Source organism: Hibiscus syriacus, unplaced genomic scaffold (assembly GCF_006381635.1).
Source record: "Hibiscus syriacus cultivar Baekdansim isolate YM2019G1 unplaced genomic scaffold, ASM638163v2 tig00000764_pilon, whole genome shotgun sequence".
Taxonomy (NCBI): domain Eukaryota; kingdom Viridiplantae; phylum Streptophyta; class Magnoliopsida; order Malvales; family Malvaceae; genus Hibiscus; species Hibiscus syriacus.
The window spans coordinates 161694-176573 of record NW_024061820.1 but is presented as its reverse complement, the minus strand read 5'-3'; the positions used below and the strand labels follow the sequence as shown (position 1 = coordinate 176573).

Here is a 14880-nt window from a genome sequence, read left to right as displayed (position 1 = left end):
GCTTCAGTGACTTATGGGTTGTCGAAATGTTGGTGCTTGGTTGGGATAAAAGGTTCTTTAGCTCTGGGATTTTTGGGTGTTGGATTAGTTTGATTTGTATGCGTTTTGGAATTGTGATTACGATCAAACAAAATAAGACTGTTTCAATCAATATTGGGTTCTTCTATGGTTTAAAAATTAAATTAAAAAATTAAATTTTAGTGACTAAAATAAGAGTGAGAAGATAGTTGAATGATGAATGTTGTAATTTACCTAAAAAAACATGTTTTTTAAGTAACACGTGTTAGTTTGTTATAGGTCAGAGGGTTCCACGTTATCTTCCGTGACGTAAATGGGTATACTCATTAACGACAGAAAACATTATGTAGTTAATCGATAATTTTTTAACTTTATGTATGAAACTGAGAATCAGGTATAGTTCATGTATAAATGGGGTAATGAACCCAATTTTTTTTTTATAATTTTTTAGTAATTATTTTTAAAAAATTATTAATCTACTAATAGATAATGTAAAAAAAGATAAATTACTAATCTATTAATATTTTTAATAAAAAATTAAATTATTAAGTAATAATTATTATTTTATTACATTCAAAATTAAACCTTAAATTATTATTTTAGTATATATATAAATTGTTGCTTTAGAGTTTAGACTTTAAAATTGTTTTATACACTCTTTCGACAATTATGGATTAAATTAATTAATTTATGTTTATTTAAGTTCTACATAGTTTAATAGATTTTACTTATAGTTAAAAAATAAAGAATTTTTTTTGGTGAATTTAATGAATAACGAGACGAGTAACGTGCTTAATGAGCAACAAATATAACAAATAGTGAGTTTAACGATCAATGAGCTTAACAAGCAACGATTCGAGTAATAAATTTTTTTAATGAGCACGAGTTAAGTAAATTTTTAATGAATTTAACGAGCAACGAGTCGAGTCGAGCAATAAAACTTTTTAACGAGTACGGGTTGAGCACCACCCAACACGCGATCGACTCACTCGATAAGCACCCTTAAATATGACAATATCTTTAATTTTTTTGTTTATAAATGTAAAATATTTACTTGTTATATTTATGTTTGAATATTATTTAAATAAAAGTTTTGTTCTTTTCAAATTTTTAAGTTTACATATTTAATAGATTTTTTATTTTTTAATGTAAAACAATTTAATCTTTTCTATATATTTTATTTTCAAAGTCAATTAACAAAAAAGATTTTTAAAATATTCAATAAATTGGTATGAATAATTTTAAAATATTTTTTAAAAAAATTAATGATTATTTTACCAAATTTTAGAACACCATAGCTCCTACTGATCCCTACATAATTCCGCCCTAACCAATGCAAGTGTAAGTGAATAATTCGCCAAACTTTGACGCATCACATGGACAGGCTCTCCGAGAGTTGAATGGACGATATATTTTTTTGGTGTTAGGGAGAAGTAGAATTAGACTTAATTTAAAAAGTTAATCTTTTGAATTTGAGTTGATTCAATTCGAATGAATTTCGAATCATAATTTATAAATTTAACTCAATTCTAAAAAAGTTATTTTAAATTGAGTTATAAAATATAATTTAAATAATTCAATTTTTTTAATAATTAGTAAATTGATTTTAAAGTTTGAGTCTAATCACTCGATTATGTATTATATATGATTATAAAAAATTGTCTAAATTAAAATCAAATAGTATAATAAAATTATAATTATTTACAATTAAATTTAAATGGAAACTCAAATAATTTAATTTAAAAATATTTAAATGCAAGTTAAATTATAAAATATAATTTATCAATTTAAATAATTTAATTTATTTTGACTCGATTGGATTAAAGATTGAATTCTATTTGATGTAATTACAGTATCTAATTCGCTTGGTCATTTTTCTTATCTTTCCATTTCCGGATTTGCAGTTGGCACCATCCTATCCTACTCAGCGAACGTGAAACGTGTTCTCACGGTCTCACCTTTTACCTTTATTCAAGAGTTTATTATTTCTCCACTCTGTTAATTACTTTTGTTTCATTATTTTTTACCCTCAACACCAAAAATCCCATCCCTCCATGGGCCTTAGCTTTATATCCTTTTGAGTCATTTTGGTGCACCCACACCCACTCGCTTTGTTAGGTTTATGTTAACATAGAAATCAATCATGCAAGTATACCATACCATCAGGAATTTAATTCACTGAATCATATAAAATCTTATAAGTTTAATTTTTAGATCTTAGTATACCATTCTAATTAAATCGATAGTTTCAATTTTAAACAAAATTAAAATTACGACACACATGGACGGAAACAAATTTCATGATAAGAGATGAATTTATATAATTTTAGAAGATAAAAATTGATTATCAATAAATAATACAAAAATAATATCTAAATTATATGCGAATTAGAAGCACTTCCATTTTTTCTCCTAGAGTCCCTCTTTTTTTAGGTGGGATTAAGATTAGGTTTAAAATTTATCATATATATATATATGATACTTTGAAATTTTTTAAAGGTCAATTGCATCCATTAACATCCTTAGATTAAATCCTGATAATATACATATAAAAAATGTAAAAATAATATGAATGATGTCACTTTCATGTTTTCATCGTCACTCTGCAATCGTGCATAATACGAAGGAATAAATAATTGCAAAACCGTAGCTAGTGGAGGTGGCGTTTCCTCAAGCATTTAGCACTTGGTTAGCAATACAAGGCATTAAAAGCCTTAAAAAGGTAATGTCAACTTCGCTCATTTCCCACTCTTTGTAGGGTCCTTTCATTCCTACCATTTGGATTCTGATGGTCTTAGTTGCAGCGTCAATCATTTAACCCTTTCTCTCATTCTTGTCTGAACCTACCCTTTGTTGCAGCTTCAATCTTCCCACTCAACTAATGGTATAATTGCTTCTTTTTTTAATACATCCAATAATTCAAGTTAATTCATGTTAGTTCTCAAAAAATTAATAATTTAATTTAAGATATTCTAACACACAAACTTTTAGTTTTGGTCCAAGACAACTCAATCTTACCCAAAATAGATTTCTTGACAAAATCTATAATGTATTGAGTTAAACATCGTTACATCAAAATCAATTATGGGAAGCGGGGCAATGGCAGAAATTGTGAATAGGGTCAAAATTGAATAGTTAATTTTGGGAAGGGTCAGAGTATGATTTTACTATTATAGTAAATTAAAATTGTATAATTTTTGAAAGGAGTAAAGCGAAATTATACCACTTAGGGGGAGTCGACGCTCCTTCCACTCTGTCACTGCCGCAAAAGTTTCACTTTCAGTCAATAAAGAAATTTTAATGTAATATTCGATTTTAAAATTTGCCGGATATCACGTTATACTAATCAACTGAAATTTTCGAATAAGTAAGTGTGTAACTGATGATTTAAAGTTCAAACCCTACACATCTACAGACACGAACTGTGCCTTTAGCAAACCTGTCAAATTGCCATTTCTGACATGTTTTTATTTCTAACGTTAAAGCCTACGTGGATCGATTAATGTATGATTAGATTAGGCTAAGGCAAAAGTTTAAGGGATGAGTAAGATACAATAGTGACACACCGCTTTGAAAATAAAGCAGAAATCTTTCTTTCCTTTTTGAACAAAATTAAAGAAAGGCACAAAGACATAGTGTCTGGTTTTCACTGTTATTTCGATGCTTCGCTCGCCTTCTTCAAACTAACAACTTTGATTGTATAACTTGTTTATATTTATAATTTTTAAATTTTTATTTTCAATCATGTTTGTTTTAGTTTTTGTTGTTTTTTTGGGGTATCATAATTGGAATAAAATTATCACCGAAATTTGATATATAGAAGTTTAGCTCAAGAAAAAAATAATTTGTATTGAGGGGTGCATGAAACCAATAAACTAACAAATTGCATTAATTATAAACCTTCCAAGTTTCCAATGAATGGACAGTATTAAAAAGGCAACATGCTTCTATTTCCAGATAGATGTGTGGTATATGAGAATTTCCTTGTATAAGTCAAAATTGAAAATTTGCACGCAAAAGGAAAAAAAGTTGATGCTCAAGGAGAGATTCGAGATATAAAAACACCTGTAAAGCCCAAGAACCATACGCAACTTCACTAATGCACACTGATTTTCAGCTGCTTTTAACAGGAGAAGAAAAATGCGGAGCAATGGTTGCAGGCGGGCTTGTAGATGCATAAACAAGTTCTCTTTTGATTGAGCCAAGAATTGGAAAAAAAGGGTTTTTGTGATTTTGTCCATAAGCACAGTGGGTGTAAGGAATTAGACCAGTTGATGGAGTGACAAGTGTGTTAATTTGTGACATGTGTTGATGTTGTTGTGGTGGGGAAAGAGAGAGAGTAACTAAGTAAGCAATCCATTGTTTAGCTAGCCCACAATCTTTCTGTTTTGCTGCCTTAAATGGGAAACGTCTTTTCAACTCCTTCCTTACTTCGTTTCACACACTTTAAAAGATAAACCCACAAGCCTACAACTTCCTTTCTTATCAGTTATCCCCCCTTTCCTTTGTTTGTATCCTTTTAAAAGTCGTGCAAAGAAATCTGTTTAAAAGACTGTTTAATTTGGGTTATTGGTTTTTGTGAAATTCCTTTTTATGGTGAAAAAAATGGGGAATCAGGAGAAACATGTGACTGAGGAACCTGGTCTTGGCGGTGGTCCAAGCCAAGGAACTTTTCTAGTTCATCAGGTATCTTTTTCTAGCTTCTTTGTTTCAAAGTTTTCATTTATATCCTTTTTTTTGTGTGTGGGTAGAGTAGGAATGGTGTTGTGGAGAATTGAAGAGAATTTTAATGGTTTTTTAATGCTACCGAATGATTTTTTTTATTTATGGATTCTCCTCTTTTTGAACAAATGATTGTTTAGCCATCCTTTTTTGTGCTCTGCATGGCTTCTGACAACTTTTGATTTAGTTTTTTTTTTAATGTCTTGGGTGAAGTTTTGGCTCTTTCTCTATGCCAGCTGAGCTCTGGTTAATCTTATACAGTCTAATTTTATAACAAAGTAAGGTCGGTACCTGCTGCATGTGGTACTGCTATGAATGATCGTGTCTAGTTCACTTATGATGCAGATCATGCATGTCTACTTGATCTAAATACTATTTCAATGGCCCATAACTTTGTTAGCTTTAGACTGGCCAACTGAACTGTGTTATCGATCTTCTAATGTTTAAAGCAATACTTCTACTGCTGAATTTGAAATTGCACAACTAATCCGAGAAAAGCAGTTAAACATGAGCCGAATCACCCTGCCATGTCGTCTTCTGGTATGGAAGTAGTTTTCTCTTGGGACATTATCCCCCTTAGATCATAGCTTTTGTTGGAGGATGAAGGTTTTTATAGAGATTTTAGGTTCATTTACCCGGAAAAGATGAACTATTTTTTATGTATTTAACGTTTTACTTCCGTGAGTCCGAGAATCTATACCACAGAGCTTGTCTATGTGACAATTGCATAGCATTTGTAAATTTCTTGTTTTGGAGCACTTGGAAGAAAGACAGTTGGCTTGTCTTAGTTACGAACTGCCAAGGGCAGTGTATCTCTGTAAATTTTTCTTGCACGATGATAAATTGTTTTTGCTTGCTTTTCAGGTTGAAGATTCAACAAGAATATCTGAAGATACAGCTCACTCTCGTCATTGGAGGCGAAACAATCTCTCTCTAGAGATACCCTCAAGAACTATCCAAGACTCCTCTCAAGAGTCCGTTGTAGTAAATATGCCCCCAACACCTAGTCTGACTCCCAGGAAAGTGAACTTTCTCTTGACGCCGAGTCCATCTGATGCAAGAACTAGTGGCTCCCCAGGTCACTCTTCTTGTAGAGGCAAATCATCCTTGAAAAATCTTTTACCAAAACTAAGCTTTAAGCAGAGAAATGCTAATTTAGATATCGAAAAGGCTGCAGCCATTGCTCTAGCATCTTATTCTACTTTACAAAGAGAGAAGCCCTCCATCTCAAGGACATTGTCAATTTCAAAGATATTTACTCCTAGGATGAAAAGGACGTCATCATTGCCTGTAACTCATATTACTAATTCGAACCTGGAGCCTACGAGCAGTGAAATCCTCGGTGGCTCTGTAAATTCTAATGTAAGTTTTGTGATTTTACTCCCTAGGATAAAACGGACATCACCATGCCTAGTTGGGCGTGCAGTTCTCACTTTAAAGCATAAGTCGTCGTATTTAATTGTGAGTCATTGCATAATGTAACATCTATAAAATCTATTGACCTGACCAAGTGATGGGCTTAATGTTAAATGATGAGCATCCGAAACTGCGTGTTTATGTGAAGCGAAACTTGTCTATAAATATTTTCTCTGTTTCTCCTTTCTGAAGTTAGTCAATTCTGTGCATACTTGTTGATGTTATTAGTTCCTTTGCAGAAAAAAGGAAATGTGTTGCAGATATCTCGGTCATTTTCTGTTCCAGTAGATGACAAAGAAGGAAAATTGAGGAGAATGGATTCATTTTTTCGAGTGATCCCCTCAACACCACGAGTAAAGGAAGGAGAAATAAGTTCAAATGCTTCTATGAGGCCTGATGCTGGTATTCCATCGTCTTTACCTTTATTTTTATATGTATGTTCAATTTTGAAAGTTTTTGTAAGGCATACAATAGGTTTTGAAGTAGTTGCTCTATTTTAATCCATACAGGCTTCTTAGCACCCGTAAGTTTGTTGTCAAGAAATGTGAACCCTTTTTTCCCTCAAGAGTCCATTCGGTTTCGAAGATGCCAATGGCATCAGAAATGAAATCTTAAACATACTCTTTATGATTAGACTAATTTATATCTATCAATGCATTTAGCAAGAAATCAGAGCATCTAAAGATGCTCAACCTTGAACTTCTGTTAGTAATCATTTTCTAAGATAATTACACTGTACTTTTGGGATCTATTAACTATCATCACAAGCCAAGGTCTCATTGACAACTTATTATTCAGATAACAGTGATCCTGATGGTGAGGACATACCTGAAGAAGATGCTGTTTGTAGGATTTGCCTGGTTGAATTATGCGAAGGTGGTGAAACACTGAAGATGGAATGCAGCTGCAAAGGCGAGCTCGCTTTGGCTCACAAAGACTGTGTTGTGAAATGGTTCAGCATCAAAGGCAACAAGACCTGTGATGTGTGCAAGCAAGAGGTTCAGAACCTACCTGTCACACTTTTACGATTCCAAAGTATTCATGGTGGAATAAGTAGAGGTCTTCAGGCTGACGCTCCCGGGTATAGGTAACAAACCATTTGTTAATGGATGGAATTATACTTGTGATTGCTAAAACTTGTAGGATACCAACAAAATATAATTGCTGAACTTATTAGTTTGATGTTTGCAGGGTTTGGCAGGAGGTCCCTGTTCTTGTTATTGTCAGCATGCTTGCATATTTTGTTTTCTTGAGCAGCTTCTGGTAGGATAAGCTGTTTCTTTTTTCAGATTTGCCCTGTTTTATCCTTTACCTATATTTATATCTGTTCATCTGCAGGTTGGACAAATGGGAACTGGAGCAATTGCTATATCTCTTCCATTTTCATGTATGCTAGGCCTCCTTTCATCCATGACTTCATCAACAATGGGTAGGCTCGGAAACATCCTTCGTTATTCGTTATCTTAAGTAGGAACATGGTCGGCAGCAATTGTTTTAGACTTTATATTTAGAAGCCCTGTTTCGGTTTCGCCATTTTCTGTTTTAAGTTCGAAGCTGAACTGGACTCTAGTTTCATGCATACACATGTTTGCATATATAGCAGGCACTTGCAATGGATAAGGAGAAACCATAGTTGATTAGGCTGCAAAATGCTGTCACACTGACTACAGTCACTAGCGTGAAATTTTACGGGAAATTCCTGCAAATTATTCTCAATACTCTCTGACTTAACTTCTTGATCATTCATATTCAGTGCAGCGGAGATTTGTCTGGGTTTACGCATCAGTTCAATTTTCTTTGGTGGTTATCTTTGCTCATATATTTTATAATTTGGTAAGTGGTTGTCTACATATTTTAGCACCGATTTTCTTGGATATAAAACAACTTACTCAGTTTACTGTAAGATTGTAAACCGTTGAGCCGGAATTTTTCAGTCCTAGATATTATATATAAATATGTTATGATAATTCCATAGGTAAATTCAATGTTCATCCTTTTACCGAAACCGGTTATGAACATTCTGAAAGTAAAATATGTTTGGAAGTACAGAGTTGACTCGTATCCATTCACCTTCTATGTTTGTTACCTGCAGCTGAAAGTACAGGCGATTCTATCAGTTCTCCTGTCAACATTTTCAGGATTCAGTATTGCGATGAGCGGGACTTCTATCATTGTCGAGATCCGTCGATGGAGATTAAGATGGCAGGCCTGGTCGCAGCAGCTAAATAGTCCGCAAACGATGACTCGACAGCAGGTCGAATCCCCTGGAGGTGTTAATTCACCTGAGACTCAAAGACCTCCTATTGTAAATCAGCAAAATGCAGAAGCCACGGGGAACTGAATTGGTTGCTTACTTGAAAACCATATGGCGGAGGCTCTAGCACTATATTATGTTATTTATTGTTAAAGGAATTATTGTTTTTCTTAGAGCTAATGGGTTCGAGTGCAAGAGTGATTGAACGTTCATTATCAGATGGTTGAGAGTATTTAGAATATATATTTAAAATATTTCTTTATTTAAAAGTAATTTGAACGAATTAGTTATAAAATTATGTCACGTATTCAGCCTAATTAATAGTTAAAAGTATGTGTTATCCATACACAGCGGAGCTTGAAGTTGCGGTTCGTGTTTGTTGGCGACATTGGTTTGGTATTGTCCTTTTGGAGTTCACGTCTTCCATGACCCACCTCCTGAAGTAAACCAGGCCGACACTTGTGCTGGATAGTCTAAAGGAACAATCTGCTCATTAGTTTTGCTGTTTTCTTCTCATTCCCAAAAAAAAAAGTACAACTTTCCTTAAAAACTATTCATATTGCATACTTCGTTTAGGTGATTTTTTCTTAATTTTTTTCCTTGCTATCTGAGCAACCAAATATTTTTTTAGGTATAACTGAAACTCAAAAATTAGAAGACGATAAAAATTTTAAATGATTAAATATTGAATGATTCAAATGTTGAAAGAGTAAGAAGTTGTGACATACTGTTTGATAATGACTCTAAATTATTTAAAATATACTTCTGTGATGAATCATTTAATATTATTTTATTAAATCAGTCAACATTAAATCATTCAAAGATATAAAATAAATACGTTAAATATTAAATGATTAACGTTTAAAACTGAATAATTATATTTAGAGTCAAACAAACAGCCCATAAGGCACAAAAACAAATAATCATTTTGTTCGGTAATTTGTCTGATGGCCAATGATATCCATTTCCCACCAGAGCCCCACTTACCATCTATGGTTTTTAGCTTCTACATAAATTTCTCAGATAATTCATTCACATATTTATCATGACAAATTGGAGATCCTCCTTGTAAACTCCTTCCACCATCAACCCGTCATTTGAAGTTCAAATCACTGCTTAAGGTAACCACAAGCCTAGTTTCTACTTCAATAGTTCACCAAAACTCTTAATTTTTTCCCACTTTTTTTGCGGAAATTATTGCTTTTAGAAAATTTTAAAAAAAAAATGTCAATTTGAAGGAAATGACTGAAGACCCACTTTTTCAAAGGTTGATACAGTTATAAAGTTGGTTTTAAGGTAGATTTTGCTCTTTACATGTTGAATTGATGATCATGAAAATAATAGAGCTGCTACTGTATGGTTGATGAGAAAGTTCATTAAAATTGTATTTTTCAATTTTGGGTCAAGTGAAAATATTCTTTAGATATTACTTTTATCAAATTTTTAGCCATAAAAATTGGACGGTGCCATGGTGGTTTGATTAATTGATGTTTTATGTCTTTAGACAGCATAGGTGAAGCCTCTGTGACCTGTGCAGTCTGAAAATGGCGACTGGAACTATACCGGCCTCTTTTCCAGGTTTGAAGAGCAAGGAATCAAACTTAGGATTTGGAAAAGGTCTGGATTTTGTGATTTGAAGAGAACTAAACCTAGTAGAACAAGAATCTCAGTGATTAAGAATCAGACTCCACATCAGGATACTGCTGAACTTGAGCCTGCATCAGAAGGGAGCCCTCTCTTAGGTATAAAGCTCAAACAAAGAAAAAGAAGAAAAAAAAAACTAGCATCTGGATTTGTATTTTGAATTCTGTTTTGATCTTTATATAAACTAATGTGGGAAATTTAGTTGAAAAGAGACGTTTTCCCCTTTTTCGCACCTTAACATTTAACTTAAGTTTCAGATCATGATTAATTCTGTGTGGTTTCTCCATATCATTTAGGTATACCATTTCCAAGTGCAAGTAAATTTCATTTTTCATTCAAGCTTAGTACTTTATTCTGGTTATTTCAATGTCTTGTGATTAATTGTTTTTTTTAGTTCCTAGGCAAAAGTATTGTGAATCGATACACAAAACCGTCAGGAGAAAAACATGGACAGTGATGGTTGGAAATGTAGCTCTTGGTAGCGAGCATCCTATAAGAATTCAAACAATGACTACTACTGATACTAAGGATGTGGCTGTGACAGTGGAGCAGGTATCGACTTCTAGCATCTGCTTAAGCTTTTTTTTTCCGGTCAATATATGGCATTTGTTCTCTTTTCCTGCATTGTCTAGTGATAAGGATCGGCAATATATCTGATGCTCTCAGTTTTCCCCCCTCCTTAAGGTGGCCAAATGTTCACAACTACAAACCAGTTTTATAAGTAGCGTTCTAATTTGTATGCAATAGTGTTATGAATTATTGATGTTTGAAATCAATTGCTGCTGATGGTTTTAGGTAATGAGAATAGCAGACCAAGGGGCAGATATTGTCCGGATAACTGTTCAAGGGAAGAGAGGCAGATGCATGTTTTGAAATAAAAAACTCTCTGGTGCAGAAGAAGTATGTCCTATTCTATTTAAGAATTTTAGAACTATGTAGCAGTTATTTGAAGTTTCAGTCACATGTAATGTAATATCGAAATTAAATCATGTAAGTAACATTTTATAAATGCAGCTATAACTTACCACTGGTGGCAGATATCCACTTTGCTCCTTCAGTTGCACTGAAAGTTGCTGAGTGCTTCGACAAAATTCGAGTCAACCCAGGAAATTTTGGTAAATAATTTGCTGTGTGGTCATTTTTTTTAAAAAGGTTTTGTATTTAAGCAATTCTAAATCAATGAAGGTGGTTAATTTGCAGCTGATAGACGGGCTCAGTTTGAGCAAATAGAATATACAGATGAGGAGTATCATAAAGAACTTGAGCATATCGAGAAGGTCAAATCATAGAGTCAATAAACTTATTTGTCTTGCTGTTTGATACTTTATGCATATATCAATTTCAGTATGCATACTGAGCTCAATCCCCCACTACTACAGGTTTTTACTCCTTTGGTCGAAAAATGCAAGAAGTATGGGCGAGCAAGGCGTATTGGAACCAACCATGGGAGCCTGTCTGACCTCATAATGAGCTACTACGGGGATTCTCCTAGGGGAATGGTGAACATTTATCTCATCTCATTCTGCCCTACAGCTTTCAAGTGTTTTTTTCTCTTGATAGGATTCCCATTAATTGGTTTTGTCAAACAGGTTGAATCTGCATTTGAGTTTGCTTGGATATGTAGAAAGTTGGACTACCATAATTTCGTCTTCTCAATGAAAGCGAGCAATCCAGTTATCATGGTCCAGGCATACCGTCTGCTTGTGGCTGAAATGTATGTTCATGGCTGGGATTATCCGTTGCACTTGGGAGTTACTGAAGCCGGAGAAGGTGAGGATGGGAGGATGAAATCGGCTATTGGCATAGGGACCCTCCTTCAGGTACCCCCATAGTGTAAATAGTATAGTCAACAGAAGCGATTCCAAATTCTCTTAAATGTTTGTAGCCATAATTTACTAATAAGAAATCATTTCATAACTACAATGCTGTGGAGCTTTATCGACTTGCAGGATGGTTTAGGTGACACAATCAGGGTTTCACTTACTGAGCCACCAGAGGAGGAGATAGATCCCTGCAGGAGGTTGGCTAACTTTGGTATGAAAGCTACTCAACTCCAGCAAGGGGTGGTAGGATAATTCAACTATAGTAATTAGACAACTTGTTTTGGTACTTAAAATGACATTTTGAGAACTTTTCTATCCCAAACTCAAAATTTCATCAGGCCCCATTTGAGGAAAAGCACAGACATTACTTTGATTTCCAGCGACGTTCTGGTCAATTGCCAACACAAAAGGAGGTTAACCATAAATGTCTCAATAACATACTGTTAGCTCTTTCTATAAAAAAAACATACTGTTAGCTCATTCTATGTTCTGTGCTGCTCTTTTAAATGGAGAATCCATTCTTTATAGGGTGAAGAGGTGGATTATAGAGGTGTCTTACATCGTGATGGCTCAGTATTTATATCTGTTTCCCTGGATCAATTGAAGGTAACCGCTTGAGACTCTGCTTCCTTATTTTTTGGTAAGATGTAGAAAATTTTGTTGATTCGTTTTCCCCCTTTCCAGGCACCAGAACTCTTGTACAAGTCACTTGCAGCAAAGCTGGTTGTTGGCATGCCATTTAAGGTCTACTTTCAGTCCATGCTTGTATAAATTAGCTACATTATGTGTACTTTCATCAAAGTTAAATCGTCTATCTTGATTTAGAACTTTGCAACTGTGGACTCGATCATATTAAGGGAGCTTCCACCTGTAGACGACAGTGATGCTGTAAGAATCCGCCTTCTTTTATTTTGTTTTCTTGGAGAATGAAGTCTCTGTTTCGACTCCCTCTTATCTCTATCTCTCTACAAAAACAATTGAAATGAAATGGTCGATATTATTCTGTGTTATAACCAGCGGCTAGCTCTTAAAAGGCTGATAGACATAAGCATGGTGGTCATTACTCCTTTATCAGAGCAGCTGACAAAGCCATTGCCTAATGCTATGGCTCTGGTGAACCAAGGAACTGTCGACCGGCGCTTACAAGCTTTTGCCAGAAGGTGCTGATGTGCTCCTCATTTTTAACATTGAATTCTTGAAAATAGATGTTTGTTTATATGATATCAATATTACCTTGCAGGTACACGATTGGTTGTATCCGTACGTGGTGATGAGCCCTTTGAAGAGTTGGAAATCCTCAAAGATATCGATGCTGCAATGCTAATATACCCTACAATGAAGATAAAATTGGCAGAGTGCATGCAGCTAGGAGGTAATTTGTTAATGGCTTGAATTTGTTCAACACTTATAGATTATGGATGTAACTTGTAAAGTAACATTGTCAAAAGTCAAGGCGTGGAACCATTCATAAAGTATGCTTTTCCTGTCTTATGACCCGTTACAATTTTGTTAGGCAGGCGAACTCCATCCCGAACTAATTGATGCAAGTTATGAATTGCCTCGCACTTGTTTTGTCGTTTCAGAGTTTTTTGCTTTTTACATTTTTGCTACCTATTGCTTAGCGAAAATTTGAACATTATGTTGCTGCAGATTATTTGTGTATCTATCTGAGAATGCTCTGGATTTCCCTGTAATCCACCATATTCAGTATCCAAATGGGATTCATAGGTAACTAATACCATAGTGGTTGTTACAGAAGTCAATGTACGAATATTTTTAGCTCATTACGTGTTTTTCTCTACATGCAGGGATGACTTGGTCATTAATGCCGGCACCAATGCTGGAGCCCTTCTGGTTGACAGATTGGGAGACGGTGTCTTGCTAGAATCCCTGGACCAGAATTTCGATTTCCTCAGAGATACTTCTGTCAACTTACAGGGCTGTAGAATGAGGAATACCAAGACAGTATGAATCTTAGCTTTGGGGGGGGGGGGGGGTTAAACTTCAAAATATTACAGAACAACAATAATCTCATCTTGAAAATCTGGTTGCAGGAGTATGTCTCATGGCCATCTTGTGGCAGAACTTTGTTTGACCTTCAAGAAATAAGTGCACAAATACGTGAAAAAACGTCACAGTTACCTGGTGTTTTGGTAATCACTTATACTCACCTATCTCTCCTATCTAACACTGAACGGTATTCGAGTTAATCATCATTTTATTTCGAATAACATGATATATATATATATGTATATAATTCCTCTTCTTTTTTTTCAGATTGCAATCATGGGTTGCATCGTCAATGGTCCAGGGAAATGGCTGATGCAGATTTCGGTTATGTTGGTGGTGCTCCTGGAAAAATTGACCTTTATGTTGGCAAGGTACTATAGCATAGCATTTCATGCTTTCTAATTCGTCGAAAATAAGTCTTTTCGAATCTTAACATACTGTGATTGTGAACCTAGCTAATATTTGACTATTTGTATCACCTTTTTAGACTGTTGTGAAGCGTGGAATTGTAATGGAGCATGCGACTGATGCTTTGATCCAACTGATAAAAGATAATGGCCGCTGGGTAGACCCTGCTGCTGAAGAATAAATTTGATAGGTTCAAGTTCGAGTTAGCATATTCGAGTAGACATCAGTCAACGCATACCGGTTTTCTTATCATATCAATCCAAATACAGTTAATAACAGCAGTAGAAGTATCAACATTGTCGTATCGTGTTCGTATTGAGTCCAACATTTTTCGGGTTTAGATAAAGTGCCTATTAGCACTGTGTTTACTGTATCTCAATCTGTATGCATTGTTATACAACAGATTTAAACGCCGAGTAATATTAAAGACAGTTCTATTAGTAGTAGGATACTTTGGAGTTCTCAATCATTTTCAACATCTAAGACTAATAAAAAGATTATGATTAAATATTTAATTAAAATACTTGTTAATTGCATTGCATCATAACAATGGAAATCACCAAAGGAACCCCTTAAAGAAAGATG

At 34.4% G+C, this 14880-nt stretch overlaps 2 pseudogenes; both read left to right on the top strand.

The window, feature by feature from the left end:
- Positions 1–4456: 4456 nt before the first annotated feature.
- LOC120215214 lies at positions 4457–8534 on the top strand (annotated as a pseudogene).
- Positions 8535–9382: 848 nt separating this feature from the next.
- On the top strand, positions 9383–14761 carry LOC120215205 (annotated as a pseudogene).
- Positions 14762–14880: the final 119 nt, after the last annotated feature.